Source organism: Danio aesculapii, chromosome 21 (genome assembly GCF_903798145.1).
Source record: "Danio aesculapii chromosome 21, fDanAes4.1, whole genome shotgun sequence".
Taxonomy (NCBI): domain Eukaryota; kingdom Metazoa; phylum Chordata; class Actinopteri; order Cypriniformes; family Danionidae; genus Danio; species Danio aesculapii.
The window spans coordinates 39,210,531-39,226,193 of record NC_079455.1 but is presented as its reverse complement, the minus strand read 5'-3'; the positions used below and the strand labels follow the sequence as shown (position 1 = coordinate 39,226,193).

General features: G+C 34.8%; 1 protein-coding gene across 1 annotated transcript in view; it reads left to right on the top strand.

The window, feature by feature from the left end:
* The window catches only part of LOC130214880 (formin-binding protein 1), a 145,233-nt gene that overhangs the window by 19,422 nt on the left and 110,148 nt on the right, over nt 1–15,663 (top strand).

Below are 15,663 nucleotides of genomic sequence, written 5' to 3'. Positions count from 1 at the left end.
CACACTCTGAACATTAGCAGTCTATTTATGAAGACAGATAGAGACAGGGAAGAGTGTGTGCGCATGTGAAATCAATCTAAGTGATCAATAACAATTTGTTAGTTTGCCATGAATGCAATTTGAGCCACATGATCTGACATAATGAAATTAAAATATTTGAACCGATTTTAAAATTAAGATTTTGATCTCAAAAAGCCTTTAAGCATTGTTAATAAAACAAGTTACTGCAGAAAATGATTTGCTTTTCTACTTGACATTTAGCTTAACATGTTCCTTGAATTTATTTTCCAGTTTCGTAAATAAGTAAATATTTATCATTAAACGTGTATGATTAATGCAAATAATACATTTCATTAACTTGTTTGAGCCCTGGCTGGGTCAGTTGGCATTTCTGTGTGGAGTTTGCATGTTCTCTCCATGTTGGTGTGGGTTTCCTCCGGGTGCTCCGGTTTCCACATGGGCATAACCACCAGGGGGACAGTGGGATACATCCCCCTCACTTTGAAACATACAGAACATTTTGAAACATAGAAACATAACAGCCTAAATACATGCAAGGCCATTACAATATTTTGCTCTCCAGCTGGCACATCTGTGACCACAGCTCCTATGCTCCGGACAGCCTCACAGCAGCTTGATCGCTCGATGACAGAGACAGGGATGTGCACTCCAGATATCTTTACTGTGCTTTTCATCTAACCTAACAAATGTAAAGCTTAGAACTTAGAACAGATTGCCTCTCGCAATCTGTTCTCTTGCTGATTCACTCTCATCTCATCATCATAACAGGTGATTAAGAATGTAAACTTTTGAATTTCATACAGTCCAAACACATGCGCTATAGGGGAATTGAATAAACTAAATTGGCTGTAGTGTATGTGTGAAGAGTGTGAATGGATGTTTCCCAGTACTAGGTTGCAGGTTGCAGTTGGTAGGGCATCCGCTGCTTAAAACATATGCTGGATAAGTTGGCAGTTCATTCCGCTGTGACGACACCTGATAAATAAAGGGACTAAGCCGAAGGAAAATGAATGAATTGGTGTTTTCTTGTAAAATGGATTTCAGGAGTTTTGTTTTGTTTTATTTACAATTTCTAAACATCTTTCTTTTTTGCACTGTTGTTTCAACATTAGCAGTTTTGATTTTTATTTTAGTGTTGCCGAAATGAATGCACTAAATTATTATAATACAAAAATGTGCATTATAACGGTGCTATTTTCATTTTCTAACCCAAGTAAATTGGGTTGTCTCATTTTTAATAATGTATTAATAATTTAAATCAAAATAAATAACTTTTATTTCAGATAATTTAAACATAATAAATATATATTTCACTTTAAAAGGCATCTTCTTCTGACATTTTCAGTTTTTGACAGAGATAACGCTAGTGCTGTTTTGAACAGCCACTATGCTGACACATAGGCACCTGTAGCTCCTCCCTCTTTTGAAAAGAGCACAATCTAATTTAGATTTAAAGCGACACTCATCAAAACGGCACAATTTGGATCGGAGCCTAAAAGGGGCGGCTTCAAAGAGTTCTAAAACATTATTTGTGAGTGGTATTTTGAGCTGAAACTTGACATACACACTCTAGGGACATCAGATACGTATTTTACATCTTGTAAAAAGGAACATAAAAGGTTTCCTTTAAATAGATTTATTACCTTTTTTAAACAACAATAATTCTTTATTATCATTTCGCTCCACCACTCAAACCATTTTTCCTTTGACATCATCAAACCCTTATTTTTAGCCCCTCCCCTCAAACAGTCTTTTCTTATAGAGACGCTTTCCACCATTCAATAAATCCTGAAATGAATTCCTATTGAATATCCAGTTTCACTTGTAAATCTGCTGCGTGACGGAAGTGAACTGCGTTTCAAACAGCGCTTTTAAATTCTTCACCTTTTAATAGATCAGAACACATGTAGGAAGTTTCAAAGCGGTCGTGTATTTGGCACATGAAGCTCTCTCTCTCTCTCTCTCTCTCTCTCTCTCATTCTCTCTCTCTCTGTGTGTGTGTGTGTGTGTGTGTGTGTGTGTGTGTGTGTGTGTGTGTGTGTGTGTGTGTGTGTGTGTGTGTGTGTGTGTATCAGATTTCCGCTGGCACACATACCTCACATGCTCTGTATACTTTCCCTGTCACTATTAAACACACACATACACACACACTCGCACTTGTACAGCTATCTTTACAGGGACTTCCAGAATCAGAATCAGAAAGAGCTTTATTGCCAAGTATGTTCACATATACGAGGAATTTATTTTCGTGACAGAGCTTCTACAGTGCAACAGCATTACAGAGACAGGACAAAAAACAGATAATAAATATATTTTAAAAAATAGAAGCAAGTAGTGAGTGCAAATATACAGATTGACAAGTGTATGAGCAGGTATATTACTATATACAACGTTATATGTGCAGCTGTTATGTGCAAATTGGCATGTAAAGTGTGTTGTTAAATAAGTATATATGTGTATAAAAGTGTATAGCAAGTAGTGATGTTGGTTTCGCAATTATTATCATCAAGTGTTCATGAGATGGATTGCCTGAGGGAAGAAACTGTTTCTGTGTCGGGCTGTTCTGGTGCGCAGTGCTCTGTAGCGTCGACCAGAAGGTAAAAGTTCAAAGAGGCAGTGTGCTGGGTGTGAGGGGTCCAGAGTGATTTTGGCAGCCCTTCTGCTCGCTCTGGATAAGTACAGTTCTTGGGGAGTAGGAAGGGTTGTACCAGTGATTCGCTCAGCAGTCCGAACTATTCGACGTAGTCTTTGGAGGTCGTATTTAGTAGCTGAGCTAAACCAGACAGTTATTGATGTGCAGATGACTGATTCAATGATGGAGGTGTAGAACTGTTTCAGCAGCTCCTTTGGGAGGTTAAACTTCCTCAGCTGACGAAGAAAGTACAGCCTCTGTTGAGCTTTTTTTGACAATGGAGTCAATGTGAGTGTCTAGACGTAATAATGTTTATACTGAACATACTGTATATTCCATCCTCTACCCAAAACCAACCCCTAAACCAACTCTCACAGGAAACAATCTGCATTTTTACATTTTAAAAATACTTTATGCTGTGTGATTTATGAGCCGTTTTCCTCATGGGGACCAAAACATGTCCCCACAAGATCAAAATGTACTGGTATTGCTATACTTGTGGGGACATTTGGTTCCCACAATGTAATGAATACAAGGCACACACACACACACACACGCACACACACACCCTGAGCATGTCACTGTTAAATAAACACACATGTATGTGCTCTGTGCTGGAACAGCTGTGTCTGTTTGTATTTCTGAAGGCTGGACAAACTCCTTTAAAGATGTATTTCCAGAAGACAGACAGCAGCTAACTGAACTCTGACAGAACAAATCCTCCAAGTCTAGCCGCACGTTTAACAGTAAAGTCTGGGCCCAGTTGCTATTTTGGCTTGCTTAGACGGGAACAGACTGTCTGTTTGTTTTATTGACATTATGTGGCCAATCAGTGGCGTTTGTTTTTGTTTTTATGTACACCGCTGTTCTGTAGTTTGGAATAATTATTATTTTTAATGTTTCTCTAGGGGTGCTCTTATTTTGGTTAAAATAAAAAAAGAGCAGAACTCAAATAATGTTGCTATTTGAATGTACATTTAAAGTTAATTCAGGAGTCTGTGGTAGGATTTAAAGAAAAGGAAAGGACATTCATTCATTCATTCATTCATTCATTCAATCATTTTCCTTTGGCTTAGTAGGGGTCGCCACTGCGAAATGAACCGCCAACTATTCTAGCATATGTTTTACACAGCGGATACCACAACCTAGTATTGGGAAACACCCATACACACTCATTCACACACACACTACGGGTAGTTTAGTTCAATCATCACCCGGAGACCCAGCCGGGGCTTGAACCAGCCAACTTCATGCTGTTAGGTGACAGTGCTAACCACTGAGCTACTGTGCTGCCCAGGAAAGGACATTTTAAAATAAACAAACATAAAGATACAGTACTCAACAAACAGTTGAAGTCAGAATTATTAGCCCGCTGTTTAATTTTTCCCCAATTTCTGTTTAACAGAGAAGATTTCTTCAACACATTTCTAAACATAATAGTTTTAATAACTCATCTCTAATAACTGATTTATTTTATCTTTGCCATGATGACAGTAAATAATATTTGACTAGATATTTTTCATGACACTTCTATACAGCTTAAAGTGACATTTAAAGGCTTAACTAGGTTAATTAGGTTAACTAGGCAGGTTAGGGTAATTAGGCAAGTTATTGTATAATGATGGTTTGTTCTGTAGACAATTTTAAAAAATTAGCTTAAAGGGGCTTATAATTTTGTCTTTAAAATTGATTTTAAAAAATTAAAAACTGCTTTTATTCTAGCCGGAATAAAACAAATAAGACTTTCTCCAGAAGAAAAAATATTATCAGACATACTGTGAAAATTTCCTTGCTTTGTTAAACCTCATTTGGGAAATATTAAAAAATTCAAAGGGGGGGCTAATAATTCTGACTTCAACTGTAAATGAGTACACCCCTCACAAATCTTTCATTTAGAATAATATTTTCTGTATGAAGCTATACAATATTATATCTGTGCATATACATTAGATTAGTCAGTACTGAAGCCAAATCTGGAGCTAATCTGACAAAATAACGTACGATAACGGTCTGAAAACTAGTACACCCAAATTTAGATGTCAGAGAAAGTTTTTTAATTCAAAATTTAAAAAGAGGTCGGCGCAATAGACTAGTGGTTAGCACGCTGACGTATAGTGCAGTAGCACTTCAGGGCATCCCGAGTTCGAATACCGGCTCGAGGACATTTCTCTTTCTTCCACTTTACTTCCTGTCTGAAATACTGTCCTATCCACTTAATAAAGGCAAAAAAATTATAATTCTTAAAAAAAATAAATAAATAAAAATAATTCAAGAGAAACACAAAATTCTATAACATTTTGTTGAAATTTATAGTAATTATTTTTCCCAATATTTCACATGAAATACGACATAGTAATTTTCAAAATGGGGTGTACTCAGTTATGCTAAGCCCTGTGTGTGTATATATATAAATTATATAGTGCCCAGCATAATTGAGTACACCCCATTTTGAAAATTCATATTTTTCATCCATCTCTCAGTCAATATAGACTATGTATTTTGGTGCATTTAAGCAAAACAGATTTATAAACAGATATATTTATTAAAATAATATTTTATTCACCAAACATCTTAGAAATAGGAAGAAAATACATTTTAATTAATGTGAAATATTGGGAAATAAAATTACCAACTACAACAAAATTGTAAATACATGTATTGTGTATATGTATATGTATTGTATATGTATTGTAAATACATTTTTTGTTTCTCTTGATTTTTGCTCTTTTTAAATTTTTAATTAATTTATTAAACAGATATATTTATTAAAATAATATTTTAGTCACCAAACAATGCAAACAGAAATTGAAAGATAATACAATTAAATTCAAGCAAAATATTGCAAAAAAAAAAAAAAAAAATGACAACCTACAAAATTTCATCAAAATTCTTTTATTTTTTTGCTTCTCTTGATTCCCCCCTTTTTTTTAAATGTGTTTTTAATATTTTTCTATAACATATACATTTGGGTGTACTAGTTTTCGGACCGTTATCGTAAGTTATTTTGTTAGATTAGCTCCCGATTTGGCTTCAGTACTGTCTAATCTAATGTATCTGCACAAATATATATATAATATTGTAACGCTTCTCATTAAAAATATGAATTTAAAAGAGAGATTTGTGAGGGGTGTGCTTATAAATGCTGAGCACTGAACTGTATAACGTTCTAAAAGCTTTCAATGAAATATTATTTCTGTTCATTTCCTGCTAAATATTAAGCAGCACAACTGGTTAATAATAATATTCTTGATAACCTTGATAATAATTGTTTTAACTGTATCTAAAAATAAACATTATTAGCAATTATAATAATATTACTGCCAGTATTTGATAAAGTAATAAAGCATTACTGGCTGTACTGTTTTTAATTCTTGATCAAATTACAAATCTCAGTGAGCATAAGACACATCTTTTATGAAACATTAAATAATGGTATAATCTGAAACTATTAACCTGTAGTGTCTTTTTTTTCATGCCACGTCTCCTGGTTTCATTTCTGAGTTTCATTACCTGTGAAATTTTCAGTTTTGAGATCCTCAGAGCTGAAGTCTGGACTCATAACAATGAGTGCACCTGAACAATGTGTGGTGTGTGTGTGTTTGAGTTGCACAAATCAGTCTAGGGGATTGAGCTTTGAAGGTGTGTGTATGTGTACATGTATGTGTACAGTATGTGTGTGCATGTATGCATTTGTGTGTGTGTGTGTGTGTGTGTGTGTGTGTGTGTGTGTGTGTGCGTGTGTGTGTGTGTGTGTGTGTGTGTGTGTTTGGATGAAAATGTGTTATTTATGCAACTTCACAATGTTTGTGTGTTTCTTTGGAGTCGTTAATCGGCTTAATAACAACAAGCGGCATAAAGCAAAGTTCACCATTCACCTAATCTTCCAGTGCATGATGGGTAATCGCACGCATTCCACAGTGGCTCAGAACTGAAGCTCTTTTCTTTCCATTCTGGTCAACATTTTAGACACTTTGTTTTTCTCTTGGTCATAGAAAAGTGTTCTTATTGCTTCTCTATCCGTACCATTAGCTGTGGATTTCATTCATGATGATGCACGAAGAGCTGTTTGACTTCTTGAACAGACGGCGGTCGGTGGGTTCGCTCCGCTGGTTCCTGGAGGAGCCCGACCCGCCGTCCGCTGTTCCTCTGACCCCCTTACAGGAGTATCTGCAGAGGCTGCTGGAGATGAAGATGCTCAGCAGTGTGAGTAAAGTCACCTTCAGAGACTCATACGCATAGTGCATTTGCTGTAGTATAAAGCTAAATGGTTTGGAGTACTTCTGATTGGCCGGTTGCGGTTTTCTGTAGTCTATTGCTTTTCTGCATGGTTAATAGGAGTGGATGACACTGGAAAAATCTAGCACTGCGATATTTTGTTATTGTGTGATATAAATATTGTGGTAAGAATACAATTTCAACACTCTATTTGGAAATTAATACAGTTTGATTGTTCGGATGATTCTGTAGGGGAGTGCATCTGAATAAAAATATAATTAAAATATCTACAAGCATAGATAAATACTGTAAGCACTGTAAAAATGCTGCGTTCTGTACTTTCATGTCGTCCTAACACAAATCGATTAAGTTTACTTAATCGTTTTTACAAATTTAAGTGGATTGAACATAAATTAATTAAGTTTCAACCAAAAAACCTTAATAATTGTGGTGTTTTAAGTCATTTTTTATAAGTAGTTTAAACAAGCAGCAAAAGTAAGTTTTTGAGTAAAGAAAAAGTAAAAATAAATTAGAAATAAAAGTGTGTTATGGTTTTTGAGGAGTCTAACAGTATTCATGTACAGAAATTGAGTAATCACATGTAAAATAATAGTGCATGGTCTTTGCTGTATAAATAGTTCATTAAAATTAATTGTTATCAAACCACATCAAACCATACCACTTACAAATGGTATAATTTCTTATGCAGATCCTGCGTTGTGACTATTGTGAATGATCACATTGCAATATTGATGCTGTAATAATCTATTGTGCAGCTCTAATGGTTCACTGTTGTTTCAATCCAGACTACTGAAGTGTTACGTCTCATCAAGTGCTATGTCTCAGTTTTTAATTCGATCATTTATTTGTTTTTAATTCGTTTTAAAACTTTAGTCCATGTCCTCACTAATACATTTTGGTAAAAAAAACGCATATTTTTCCTTTTGGTTCACATTGAGATGCATTTTTAGGAAACAAAAGCGTGTCTTTTTAAAACCGCTGACTAAAGTGGATCAATTGAAAATGGCGTTTTGGCATTGCAGTGCGGACTGTGAAAATGGAGGCTTTCAAAAACCATGACGCATTTTAATCATGTAGTGCAGTCATGTGACCGATTCAGCATTCAATATAGTGGATGACATTGTACTGTTTTGGATGCTGTCCGTTTTGAAAGCATTATTAAAAATTAATGTCATTTTGTACATGCTCCATTTTGCCTCTCTTTAAAGGGACATAATGTTTACTGGGAGCTGTTGTTCAGTGGCAGAAGCAGACAGATGTACATGGAGTGAATAATTTGGGTGGTTTTCTTAGACATTTTGCCTATTCAAAGATGATGGAAAGTAAATAAATGCTAGATAGATATTTTGCTGGTGAAAGTGAACAAACACATGAACGAAAGCATTTTCAGTCATTTTAGTGTGGATGACCTTTTTTGTGTAGATATATCCTCAGGCACAGGATGTCAATATGACGTCAGGTTGACGTTGTACCCCAATATTGTGGGGACGTTGCATTTTGTTTGGAAACGAAAATTAGGTTGATGTCAGAACTCAACATCAGGACGACGTCAATGTCCAACATTCAACCTAAAATCAACCAAATATCAACGTCTAATGATGTTACAGCTTGACGTTGTGTGGATGTTACAACTATGACGTCTATCAGATGTTGGATTTTGATTGCCATACCTGACGAACGTGTTTGACGTCAATATGACGTTGGTTTAAGATGTTGGCACGAAGTTGGATTTTGGTCACTTTCCAACAACCAAAAATCAAACAAATATCAACATCATTTGACGTCATTATTGGACATCAAAATAACGTTGTCCTTAGACACTGGCTAGACGTTGAATTTTATTCACCTGACGTCACAACCTAAATATAACCTAATATTAATGTCTTATGACTAGGCCCACACAGAATCTAAATTAGATTTTCCACAGAATTCTGCATATTTTTAGCCCATCATTAATTCTGTTTATTTACTTGAGTAAATGTGTGTAAATCTATATTTATTCAGTTTTTTAATAATAATTACAGTAATATTATTGACTAATATGAAAATTTTCATATGATTTATGTACAATGCCGTTTGTACAGTAATATTTTCTGTCCTTTAGTAGATATATTATATGAGAGACTTGCTTTGTTTACCAAATAAAGTGAATCTAATTGGATTTGCATTTTAAACATTAAATAAAAGTTAAAAAGGTATTATTTTTTATTTCATATATTAAGGCTTTAGTTATGAGACTCTCAAATTAATTCCGCAGAAATCCGCAGATTTTTAGCAAAATTCTCTACATAAATAGCTAAAAAAAACATCCGCAGATTCCGTCTGGCTCTACTTATGACGTTGTGTGCCTGCTGGGAGTTACAGAGGAGTTACAAAATCCCAAATAGAATTTATAAGAATGTTTATAGAAATAATATTAATAAAATTCTATTTCTTCAACAAAACACTTTAATCAATTCTAAATCTAATTTTAGAGTAATTTCAATTGCCTGTGCCTCTCTAATTAGTTCTATGAATTTAATGTTTCATATTTAATATAATAAAAATAACATTTGTTTTGTATTTAATTTTGTATTCATATTCTGTAAAGGAATAAATTGGATTTGCTTTTTTAAGCATGTTGGTAAAATTAATAGTTTTCATCAATTGGGCAGAGATGGCAAAAGTACACCAATCCTTTACTCAAGTAAAAGTACAGATACTCATGTTTAAAACGACTCTGGTAGAAGTTGAAGTACTGATTACACTTTTCACAGCGTTCATCATGTAGTGTTGCGGTTGTTGGATAAAAAAACATGTTCATGTTCATGCACTCTAAAAATAATTCTGCAGGCCTGTCTTTATTTGTAAATAATGTCTTACATTTTACACTGAACTCTCTCCAAAATATATAGCATTAATAAAATTTTAGTTCTTTTGCTAAAATAAATACTTGTATTTGCCTGCAAACTTCTTTTTTTTATTACGTTAGCAGCTCTCCCCTGTTATTTTACAATTTTTTTCCCAGGGTATTGCGGATATTGTATGTAATGGATAATCATTAATTCTGTTTACATAATTAATTGTGTAACATTTATTCTATGCAAAAATCTACATACACTGGCATGACTACAACCTACATGTGCGTGATCTTTTATTCATGTGATAAATTCAGGATCTTTTGCATTATATTTTTATTCATGAATTGCCCAGTATAGTTACTTTTGTTGTTGTAAAACATTTGTTAAAAATAATTATTGTAGATTAATAAGCCTGTATGTACAATCATATAGTCAATTAAAAACGGTTAAACAACATAAAGGAAATAAATCTCAATGCATAACGTTTTTATAAAGGATTTGATTGTTTTAGTACTAAATGTACAAATCAAAGCACTTTTTTTTCACGGTTTTAGATTGAAAGACCAGAGAAAACCCATGCAGTATGATCAGACGTGGACAAAACAAGACTGTTTACCTTAAGCCAGGGATCATCAAACTTGTTCCTGGAGGGCCAGTGCCCTACAGATTTTAGCTCCAACTCTAATCAAACACACCTGAACAAGCTAATCAAGGTCTTACTAGGTATACTTGAAACATCCAGGCAGGTGTGTTAAGGCAAGTTGGAGCTAAACTCTGCAGGGACACCGGCCCTCCAGGACCGAGATTGGTGACCCCTGCCTTAAGCATTTAAACGGCATATTTTTGAACTGGAAAGTGTCTTGTTTACATGTGATCTGATCGAGCAAATTGACAAGAAATAATATAGATCGCGCCACCAAACACATGAAAATGAAGTTAAAGAGCTCTGTTTAAAAATGTAAGGAGTGGAACGTACAGATATTTGTGTAAAAATGTCAAGAGTAAAAGTTGTCAGAAAAATAAATAGTGGAGTAAAGTACTGATACCAGAAAAATGTACTTAAGTACACTAACAAGGTATTTGTACATCGTTACTTCCCATCTCTGTAATTGGGCATTAGTCATATTGATTGATTACTGTATGTAATTATGCCTTGTGTTTTACTTTTTAATTTGTAATATTTGGACAAGTTTCGACAGAAAAACATTGTAAGGCACTACATTTTGCAACATCTCCATGATATTTGCTAATAGGGTGATATCATTTATTGATTATGAAAGTTTTTCCGGTAATGGTATTGCCACATATTCTTCAGTAAGTGCTTGAATTGACAATGACTAGTTAGTGACTCTGATGAATCAGTCTGTTCATCAGTTTTATCATAGTTCTTGGTTATCAGGGTGTTTGTCCTGTGTCAGCGTGGACGCTTTGAGTTTCTAGCACACATAAGCAAAGCCTGAAAGCGAGTGTTTGTAGGTGAGAAAACACTTGAGTGTGTATTCATGTGTCATCTTTGCTGTCAAATTGGCACAAATTCCAGCTTCATGAGTGGGACTAAATATACAGATGTGATAGACAGACAGGACTCCACCCAAAACCGCTTCATTTAACTATATTTGTAGACTGGTGCATCAGGAAATGCGTAAATATGCAAATCACCTTCATGCTCTTGTGTTTCTATCGCTCTCACATCTCTCTCACAAACTCAAGCAACCACCCAGGACAGATTAGAAACAGTCTAAAAGCTGACTATCAAGCATTAAGATCACCCCCAAACCGCACAGCAATGCATTATCTAGTTGTAAGTTCACCCCTGCAACTGCACTAATAACCGCTCAAATCATTCCTGCAAGTACATAGAAATGCACCAAGTATCCACGTCATCCTAGCAACCTTATAGCAACACACCATCACCAATGCAAACCATTCAGGCACGAGCAACTGCATCGCAACATGTTATAGAAGGTTCAGGTCGCCCCAGCAAGCACATACAGTAGCAACTAGGGCTGTGCGATTTGGGGAAAATATCTCATTGCGATTTTCTTTTTGTCAGAAATTGCAATTTCGATTTGATTTGCGATTTGATTTTGTAGTCAAGCTTCAGCTCAATAATCTGCATCATAGCTTCTTACTGCTAAAATGCAGCGAGTGTTAGTTAAAGAAGGAACTGTTAACTTACCTAAACGTTTATTCAAATTGTTTTTTAAATATTAAAAAACACTCATTTTACTAAACAAAATATCATGAGATTAAAAGTATAGCTGTGCTACTCCAAAATGGCTAATATTGGTACGAGGCAGAAGTGTAACTGTCCTATCCTGCATTTAGATTAGTTGTTTTATATCCCTCTATGGCCACTGCATTAAAATGCACCGTGTATTTAGCGAGGTAGTGTGTTATGGCATGAGTTAGCTCCTGGGTAGGGTTGCACCAGCTGTTTGTAAGTTCTTTCTTAAACTGGAAGGTAGAGTCCACACTAGGGGCTTTGTAACTGCTAGCTAGTTTGTAGCTAAATTTGTATGTTCTTAAAGCAAAGCATAGTTAGTAGGTCGTAAGCTCTGCGTAAAGTCATGCGTATAGTTGCATTGAATGACGTAATATCCAATAAGAAGCATTTAAAACATTTAACTGCTTTAAAATTCGGCGACAAATTTTTGGTGACTTTAAAACCAAAATATTCCCATATTACCGATGTCCTGTTTGTCATTGATATTACATCGTCTCTTAATGCTTCTGAAGTGGCAGACGCCATCATCCCACTCGTCCGCGCTTTCCTGTTTTTTTTTTGTGGACGTTCTGCATAGTTCAGTTGCACAATTCTGTTTGGGCAGAACGAAAGTGTGCTCACTCAATTGGCTAGTGAGACTGTCACAGACACCATGCATGCATTTGCTCTGAGTGGGGGATATTAAATATTACATATTTCATATCGCAGCCTCTTGCGATTTAGCTAATCACAATGTATCAAATCGCAATTGCGATTCGATTTCGGTTAATCGCACAGCCCTAATAGCAACGCACTATTAGCTTATCAGCTTACCCCATCAACCACATGGCAGCACACCATTAACCAGTCAGATTCCCCCAGCTACTGCATATTAATGCATTATAGAATGTTCAGATTACCTCGGCAACTGCATGGCAACAAATTATAAACCAGTCAGATTCCCCCAGCAACTGCATAGCAATGCATTATAGATTGTTCAGATTACCATGGCAACCACATGGCAGCGCACTTTCAGCCACTCAGATTGGCCCAGCAACTGCATAGCAGCACATTATAGAATGTTCAGATTACCATAGCAACCACATGGCATCGCACTTTCAGTCACTCAGATTGGCCCAGCACCTGCATAGTAACGCATTGTTTAGATTACCTCAGTAACTACAAGGCATTACATTATAAGCCAGTCAGAATCCCCCAGTTACTGCATTTTAGAATGTTGAGATTGTCCCAGCAACCACATGGCAACGCATTATAAGCCAGTCAGATTGACCCAGCAACTGCATAGCAACGGATTTTAGAATGTTCAGATTGTCCTGGCAACCACATAGCAACGCATTATAAACCAGTCAGATTGACCCAGCAACTGCATAGCAACACATTATAGATTGTTCAGATTACCCCAACAACCACATAGCAACACGCTATTAGCCAGTCATTTACCCCCAGCTACTGCATAGCAACACATTATAGAATGTGCAGGTCACCTCAGCAACCAACTGTCAACACACTATACGCCAGTCATTTTCCCTCAGCAACGTGTAGATTGTTCAGATTACCATGGCAACACACTTTTTGCTACTCAGATTGGCCCAGCAATTGCATAGCAACACATAATTGATTGTTCAGATTACCGCGGCAACCACATGGCAACACACTTTCAGCCAGTCACATTTCCCCAGCAACTGCATAGCAACGCATTATAGATTGTTCAGATTACCACGGCAACTACATAACACACTTTTAGCCACAAATTTTCCCTTAGCAACTGCATAGCAACACATTAAAGATTGTTTAGATTGTCATGACAACCACATGGCAACAGACTCAGGTTGGCCAAGCAACTGCATAGCAACGTACTATAAAATATCTAGATTACCTTCGCAACGACATGCCATCGAACCATGAACCAATGAACCCCTCAAATTAGCATTAGCAACGCATTAGCTGCCACATTTTACGCACATAACAAATAAATCTGTAAGCTTAGAGTTTAAAAGCCCACGTTTCGAGTTTTACAGACTAAGTTTAGAGTTTATTTCTTAACACACGAGAACGTCTCTCACTAGCGGTTTTCCTGTTAGCATAGCCGATATATGATGCTAGCAGTGTTTTGGTAAGGGCTTTATGGAGTCCTTGTGGTGATTATCATTACTATTTTTCCCCAGGGTGTTTTAAAACGATCAGCTGTTTCAGAGGAGTCGACTTTTTATGATGTGCTACTGTTCGTTTGAGTTCATGTTGGACGTTTTGATGTCAGGAAAACCAATGTTGGTGATAGGACTATCCGAGTGTGTGTGTGTGTGACCTCGTCTGTGGATCATGACTAAGAGGTTACAGTAGCTCTGTTCTGCCTTTTTTCTGCAGCACAAAGACCCTGTGTGAGCCACCAATGGACTGGCATTCACACAAACACACACACACTTAGAAACGCACACAAACTGCTCAACATCTCACACAAATATTTCTCTCTGAATGCAAAGCCGCCTACAAGCACCAGCCACAATGAACAGAGGCCATTGAAGGAGGAGAGAGACGCTTCTATTTTCCACAATAAGCATAACTTCAAAACATCTCATGACGATTAAAAAACCCCAGAACAAACTCCGAATACATAAAAGATTTAGATGCATTAAATGTCAGCAATATGAGCAAATCCGGTCATGTGGGTTTTGTCTCAAATAAAAATTCTGTGTTGAGGAGTTTCATCAGTATAATTATTCTTTTTAAGAAATAAATAATTAAAACTGATATGTTAGAAATAATTATTTTATAATTCATTTGAAATGTTATTATATATTAACAGATTTCACTGAATTGAATTTTATTTAAAAATGTTTTTATTTAATTTAATATGTTTTCTGATTTAATTAAATAACATTTATTTTAATTTAATGTATTTTCTGATTTAATTTAATTCAATGTGTTTTCTGATTTAATTCAATAAAAATATTTTAGTTTAATTTTAACTTAATTCTGATTTAATAAATTTAATTAATTTTTAATAATGTGTTTTCTGATTTAATTAAATTTTATTATTTTTTAATAATGTGTTTTCTGATTTAATTAAATTTTATTATTTTTTAATAATGTGTTTTCTGATTTATTTCAATAAAATAAAAAAATATTTTAATTTAATTTAAATGTATTTTCTGACTTAATTTAATTCAATGTGTGTTCTGATTTAATTCAATAAAAATATTTTAGTTTAATTTTAACTTAATTCTGATTTAATTAAATTTTATTAATTTTTAATAATGTGTTTTCTGATTTAATTTAATTTAATAAATTTTTAATAATGTGTTTTCTGATTTAATTAAATTTATTTAAATTAAAAAATGTGTTTCCTAATTTAATTTAATTTTAATTAGAAAAATAAATACATTTATTTTATTTGAGCTTTTTAGAAGTGACCGTGAAATACACTCTTCGCCATATTTTTATAATTATTAATTCATTTTATTTTCTTGAATGATCATTATATGTGCAGTTCACTCTCTCTCTCTCTCTCTCTCTCTCTCTGTATGCATGTATGTGTGTGTGTGTGTGTATGTATGTGTGTATATATATATATATGTAATTTTATTTGAACTTGTCACTTTAACTTTTTAGAAATGATCATATACACCCTTCACTCTATATTTTTACATTTGTTTCATTTAAAAATTACCATCTTACGTATCATTTTATAATTTTATTTTTACATTTAA